We start from the raw sequence: 6,674 nt of genomic DNA on the forward strand, positions 1-6,674 counted from the left end.
AAAAAAAAAAAAAAAAAAAAAAAAAATATATAAATCAGTCTGAATCTTTCACTTTGCAATCATGACAGAAAATATTTACACATTTAAAAAACTGTCTAGGAAAAAAGGATGATGGATTAAAGCAATTAAGTGGCTCTATCACTTATTAGCTGTGCAAACCTGGAGAAGCCACCTAACTTCTCAATCTAAATCTAAATCTCAATTTTCTCACCTGTAAAGTGGAAATAATAATGGTAACTTCCTTAAAGAATTGTTGTGACAATTAAATGGGATAATTCAATAACTATCACACAATAAGCACTTGGTAAATATCAATAATTGTACATTACAATTCAAACATACAAGATACTCAGTAAATTCCGATTAATACTCTTTGTTAAAGACTTTCAGTTTTAACAGTATAATTAAAAGTTGATTATATGATATGGACGAAGATTATTTCTGTTTATATGCACATAGCAGCAGTAGCTCCCTATGACCTATCCCATGTAAGTCAGGGGTCCCACCTAACTTTTTCTTGCGAAGAGTAAGAATCCACAAAAACATTACCTGCCATTCATCTCATATACACCAACACTAGCTCTCTCCCCAACCCCTGCCCCAAACATATACATGTTTAAAAAAAAAAAAAGAAGGAAATATCCATTGCCCCATTATCCAAATCCTGTTTCCTGGGACAACTATTTTAATGGCTTATACTTTTTGCTTATACTATTTTTTTTATTGAAGTATAGTTGATTTATAATATTGTGTTAGTTTCAGATGTACAGCACAGTGATTCACTTATGTGTATCTATATATATATATATTCCTTTTCATATTTTTTTCCCTTATAGGTTATTACAAAAATTGAGTATAGTTCCCTGTGCTGTACAGTAGGTCCTTGTTGGTTATCTATTTTATATATAGTACTGTGCTTATACTATTTCTTGAATTAGCAATTTTAGACTATGAAAGATGAGGATTTAACTCACACCTCATTTTAAATGGCTGCAACATGCAACTACATGTTGGTTACGCAGAGGTTTTTCTCTAGAATTCCTAATTGTCCTTTTTTCTTGAGAGGAAAAAGCATCCTTCTTATCACATCACTGATATCTATCAGTTTCTTGGTCATTCTATCTATAGCCTGAAATCCATTATTCTTCCTCCTAAAAGACATTTTTCTTGGAGACCAGTAATTTCCTATTCTAATGTAAACCAATGACTTTCTACCTGCTGCACCACTGTCATTCTGGAATAACTTTTACTGTATTTCTGAGTTAATCTACCATTTCTAGTGGCCCATGTCATCGTCTTTATTAGTTTTCATTGTATTTTACTGCTCCATATCCTCAAGTAGCTTCTTCAGAAAGGGTTATCCGAGGTAAAAGTTCTGAGTCTTTGCATGCCTGAGAATGTCTTTATTTTGCCTCATACTTGATAGTTTTCATAGGTTCCAAATTCTAAGTGACTCTCTCAGAACTTTGGAGACACTGCTCCAGTGTCTTCTAAACCCTCAAAGCTGCTTATGAGATGTGACAGTCATTCTTTTACTCAACATATACTTTTCTCGAGTTCTCACTATGCAACAGTAATGAAAAAACAACAACGAAAGATCCCTGCCCTTATGGAGTTCACATTCTAGTTATGTTCATCTGATTCTCATTCTTTATAGGTAATCTTTTTTTTTTTTTAACTCCCTAGGAACTTTTAGGATTTTCCCTCTTGCTATACTGAAATGTCACAATGATGTACGTAGGTGTGGTTCTGCTTTCATTGTGTTGCCCTTTTCTTTCCCTCTTCCTTTTAATCTGGAAACTTGTGTCTTTAAGCACGAGAAATGTTCTTAGGTTTCTTTTTTGATAACTGACTCTTCCTTTACTCTTTTTGAAACTTCTACTGGTTAAATAACAGACTTGCTCTCTTTGTCTTTTTGGACTATTTTCAAAGACATTTACTCAATCTATCTTCTAAATCATCCAGGAATTTTTTTTTTAATTTGTGCAAACATCTTAATTTGCAAGAACTCTTTCTTGTTCTGATTTTTTAAAATAATTATTCTGTTCTTGCTTTAATGAGGCAATACATTCTCTTTCCCGAGAACACTAAATAGACATTTTGTTTGTTTTAAGGTCTCTTCTGATCCAGAAATTATCTTCGTTCCACACAGTTACAGTTTTTCAGTTTGTTCATCTTAGGTTTTTTTATACACTGATTTTATTTCTTTGAAGATAATTTTTAGTCACCCACTGATATTTAGGAAAGAAGAAAAAGAATGAACGGAAACCATGTACATGTGAGCGGGGCCTCCTGACAGGCACGCGTTGCTTTAGGATGAACAGCAAAGAATCAGCCATTATGCTGGGGACTCCCTAAAAGTTAGCAATGAGGAGGGATTATCTCCAAACACAAATGTCCACCATGGCAGCTCTACTTCTTCTTTAGTGTCATCTTTGTTTTTATTTCCAGAAGAAATTACTTCTATGTTTTTTGATGGGAAAGAGAGTGAGGGGTGAAGGGCAGAGAGTATTATACTGACGGTCGCTGTGCATGAGCTTGGGTGGAAAAGGAGGCACAACTATTCCATTTATAGTTTTTTAATTATTCTTCCTCCCCATTTTCAATTTTCTTTTCTGACTTTTTAAATCCCAAGATACTCTGAGACTCTGTTGGATATATCAGAATATTTCTTTGCTGCAGTTCCCTCTTGAATATCTTGGGACATAGTTCTGTTCTAATCTATTCCACCCGTCATTTCTTTCATGTTTCAGAAATGTGTTGTAATCTCTCGTCTACTGAGCATATTCTATCATTCTTAAAATGTTATACGTTTATTCTCTTTTTTTCTTTAATATGATTTTAATGTTGCCTCCAAGTAGAAGAGACAAATACATATGGTCAGATCTATATCTTTAACAGCAAATATAAGTCATCTTTAGGCTAATTATTTATAACAATTATTCTCGACCTTTCAAGACAACCTGATATAAGCAATCACTTTTCCAAAGTTCATGAAACTACTATTCAATTCGTACACTTATTCAGTCAACAAAAATTACTGATGATACAGACGCCATTTTAGACAATGAGGAAACTAAAATGAGCAAAAATACACTATGAGTTCTTTTAGGGCAGCATCTGGCTCTTCCATCAAAGAGAGACGATTAGAAAAAACAGTCACAATAAATTATGTATGTATCCTTTATACATTCCCTGAAAATATTACATGTTAATTACACGAGAACACTTTGATAAATTCAAGAACAGCCCCCAGGACATATATGTGGAGAAGACCATAATTCAAAAAGATACAGGCACCTCAATGTTCACTGCAGCACTATTTATAACAGCCAAGACATGGAAGCAACCTAAATGTCCATCAGCAGAGGAATGGATGAAGAAGATGTGGTACATATATACAATGGAATATTCCTCAGCCATAAAAAGAAGGAAATAATGCCATTTGCAGCAACATGGATGGACCTAGAGATTATCATACTAAGTGAAATAAGTCAGACAGAGAAAGACAAGTATCATACGACATCACTTATATGTGGAATCTAAAAAAAAAATGATACAAATGAACTTATTTACAAAACAGAAACAGACTCATAGGCTTCGAAAATAGAAAATAAACTTATGGTTACCAAAGGGGAAACGTTGTGTGGGCGAGGGATAAATTAGGAGTTTGGGATTAACACATACACACTACCATATATAAAACAGATAATCCACAAGGACCTAGTATACAGCACAGGGAACTCTACTCAATATTCTGTAATAACCTATGTGGGAAGACAACCCGAAAAAGAATGGATATATGTATGACTGAATCACTTTGCTGTACACCTGAAACTAACACTACATTGTAAATCAACTATACTCCAATATAAAATAAAAAATTAAATTAAAAAAAAAGGAGAAGAATAGTCCCAGGAATGCTAGAGAACATTTCGTTACCTTTGCCAAACTTCTGATTACTTAGGATCTATGCTGAAATAAGGTAGGTATTTCTAATCCCATACTATGTTACAAACCTTCATGACAACAAACAAGCATTCCTTAGAAAATAGAGCAACCCAAAGATCTAAGCCTTCCTAGAAAATGGAAATTTAGACACTTGTGAAAATTTTCCTTTATAAAACTAGTCCTTAGTCCTTGTAAGAACACCGTTGCCTGGCTGTCAGTGGCTGCCAGAAAAACTGTTCAAACAAGCAAACAGGAAAACAAAAGTTAACAAGTTAAAGAAAATGCATGAAATATTAGACCAAAATATGAAAGGAAGAAATGGATAAAGATGAGGTAAGACAACTATTAGAATAATAACTAATAATGTTTTTACGAAGTACAAACAAAAACAAATGAACTACTATAGTTTAATAAGATTACATAACAATTTAGCACTGGAAGGAACCCTGGGAAATCACTCCTTTCTTTGCATAGATTAAGGAAACTAAGACCCAGAAAAACAAAGTGACTTACCCAAGATCACAATTTATCTAAGGTCACAGACCTAAGTTAGTAAAACTGGAAATGGACTACAAGTTTTCTGACTCTTGGTTGAGGGACCTATTCAATATTTCAACACCAACCATCGATGAGAACTACCTCATCTTTAAAGCCACCTCCATGTGCATCTATTCCATAGTGTGGCGCTCCCCCTACTAAAACTGAAGCAGCATTTCTGCTCCTTTTTAGAGCTAAACTTTTCACCTGTCTTCCTTCCCACTCCTCTCCATCTCAAGGACTGTGCTCCTGCAATTCTGCCCTCTCTACAGGATCATTCCAATCAACAAAGAGGTTCTAGTAAAGCTGCTGCTTGACTCCATGGCCTATTGCATCTACAACCCAATTTCTCCACTCCAATTTTCCAGTAAGAGTTTTCGAAGAGTAATTTATAATCTAGAATGTCATCTCTACTTCCTTTCCAACAACGTTTTTCTGAATCCACACTAGTCAGGTTTTCATCCCGACCATTCCACTGAAATAGCTTTTGTCAAGAGACAGTGACATTCAACCTGGTGAAATCCAAGAACCAATTTTCTGTCCTCTTCACCCCTGACCCCCCAGCAGCATTGGACGAGACTGCCCAGTCCCTCCTGCCTACAACACTCTCTTTTCTTACTTAACTTCCATAGCCACCTGCCTTCCTGGTTTTCTCATTACCTCATTGGCTGTCTCTTCCCAGTCTTCTTTGTTCAGTCTGCCTCCTCTTCCTGACCTCTAAAGGTTGGAGTACACAAGGCACCACATATTTGGCCCTCTTTTCTTTTATCTACACTCTCTCCTTAGGTGATCTCACCTAGACTTCATTTACCCTGCCTTTCGGATTCATATATTCACCTTCCTATGTGACAACTCCAGCTAGGTATCTAAACATCATTTCAACCTTACATGCCAGTACAAAATCATGATCTATCCCCTTTCTACTCCTACCCACTCTTTCCTATTTTTCTGATCACATTAAATGGCATTTCCATCTACTAAATTATCCATTTCACAAATCTAAGGATCATCCCGGATTCCTTCTTACTCTCACATCCCACAACCAAACCATCTGTAAAACCAGGCTGTTTTATCTCCAAAATATACTCCACATTTGATGATTTCTTACCATCCCCACTGCAACTGCCCTGGTCCAAGCCACCATCTTTTCTCACTTGAACTTCTACAACAGCCTCCTAACTGATATCCTGCTTTCATTTTTGTTGCCCCCGTTAGAGAAACTTATTGAAACTTGACACAGAGATCAGACAGCATGACTCTCCTGCTTAATACCCAATTTGTTACTAATTGATAGCTGTGGTTTGTCTGAGGCTACAAAGTGAATGAGAAGTTTAAACTCAGGTGAAAATCAATGAGAGGGGTTTAAGCTCAGGTGGAAGTCAGTGAGAGGGGGGGTTAAGCTCAGGTGGAAGTCAGTGAGAGGGGATTAAGCTCAGGTGAACTGGACCCGTGCTCTTTCACTACTGTTAAACACTACCCCGTGGTCCTGCCGACTTAAAACGCCAAGTATCTGAGCACCCACTCCGATTCACCGATGCCAAGAAGGCACTGTTTTTTTTGCCAACTCTTCCCTCCTCTCATCCCATCTCTGAAGGATGTGTAAAAATTTCACAGCCTGCACCAAAGAGCCGTTCCACACTCATCAGTCTTAACTTCCTATCATTTATTAATTCCAGGGCTACAAAGAGCCTCACAGCCTCCTTCCCCTCCTTGCCCCGTCCCTCCTTTCCCATCTTCAGTGTCTGCAGGCCCCTAGGGCTTTCTAATAACTCTGAACCCCTTCTCTAGATCCTCCTGCAAGGCGCTCCCTTCCTTCTTTCCCTGATCTCCCAAAGCAACCCCTCCCGAACTCGTTCTCATCCTAACTTCCCAATCCCCCACCTTTCGGTCAACCTCCCCTCCGCCCAACCCCCTCCCAGCCGCCGGGCTCCAGATTTGTTTTCCGAGGACTTTGCTTCGCCCCGCGTCCCCCAGTCCTCCTCCATCCCTAATCCTTTAACAACTCCACTCGCACGCCCCCACCTGCTTGGCGGGTCCCGCACAGCCCGGCCTCACCTCGCACCCTCAAGTCCCCCCTATCCCCACGCCCACCCCAAAGCCCACCTCCAAACCGCTCCCGCCCCTCCTCAACGCGGACGCGGCGCCCGCCTCCTTACCTTCTGTCCGCGGGGCCTCGGCGTCTGGCC

General features: G+C 38.3%; 1 protein-coding gene across 1 annotated transcript in view; it reads right to left on the bottom strand.

The window, feature by feature from the left end:
• LCA5 (lebercilin LCA5) overlaps positions 1-6,664 on the bottom strand; it is a 63,973-nt gene extending 57,309 nt beyond the window's left edge. The window contains exon 1 of the mRNA XM_024757412.1: positions 6,645-6,664. The gene's annotated coding sequence lies outside the window, so the exon portion shown is untranslated. The remainder of the gene's footprint in view (positions 1-6,644) is intronic.
• Positions 6,665-6,674: the final 10 nt, after the last annotated feature.

Source organism: Neophocaena asiaeorientalis, unplaced genomic scaffold (genome assembly GCF_003031525.2).
Source record: "Neophocaena asiaeorientalis asiaeorientalis breed wild unplaced genomic scaffold, Neophocaena_asiaeorientalis_V1.1 scaffold253, whole genome shotgun sequence".
NCBI classification, from domain to species: Eukaryota; Metazoa; Chordata; class Mammalia; order Artiodactyla; family Phocoenidae; genus Neophocaena; species Neophocaena asiaeorientalis.